This window comes from Megascapheus bottae, chromosome 18, assembly GCF_031878675.1.
Source record: "Megascapheus bottae isolate mThoBot1 chromosome 18, mThoBot2.hap1, whole genome shotgun sequence".
NCBI classification, from domain to species: Eukaryota; Metazoa; Chordata; class Mammalia; order Rodentia; family Geomyidae; genus Megascapheus; species Megascapheus bottae.
The window spans coordinates 20,671,160-20,671,393 of NC_143526.1; positions in this window are offsets into that span (position 1 = coordinate 20,671,160).

Here is a 234-nt window from a genome sequence, read left to right on the forward strand (position 1 = left end):
AGGGTCGGTTTAAACATAATATTACTTTCAGACAATCTAATAGTATTGTTTTAGACTCTGTCTATTCATCCAATAAAATCCTTAAGAATTTAAAGTGATTTAGAATCATCTTCCGAGTGACGAAACTGGATGGCCAGCGAAACACCTGGAAGAGAACAAAATCTCCCAGGTGTAGAGACACAACTCTGCAAGTCACAAAGCCTTAGCAAGAACAGGGCTCGACTAAGCACACAC